The sequence below is a fragment of the Penaeus monodon genome, chromosome 27, assembly GCF_015228065.2.
Source record: "Penaeus monodon isolate SGIC_2016 chromosome 27, NSTDA_Pmon_1, whole genome shotgun sequence".
In the NCBI taxonomy this organism is placed as follows: Eukaryota; Metazoa; Arthropoda; class Malacostraca; order Decapoda; family Penaeidae; genus Penaeus; species Penaeus monodon.
In genome coordinates, this window is record NC_051412.1 from 17,995,853 (window position 1) to 17,996,077 (window position 225).

Consider the following 225-nt stretch of genomic DNA (forward strand, 5'->3'; position numbering starts at 1 on the left):
CACTAAGATCCCAGCCTCTTCTTGCTTCCATGGCATGTAACCCTTCTTTTACGTCACCAGATCATGCAATCCCGCTAACTGAACTGCTGTTTCCCTTGCAACAATTCTTCCACACTGCTTTGCAATCTCGCAACAGCAGCAATGCAGTTTATGCCTTCCATTTAATTTCTAGATGGTTAATCTATTTTCTATACTAAGGACGTGAACAATGCCTGTGTTTACGCA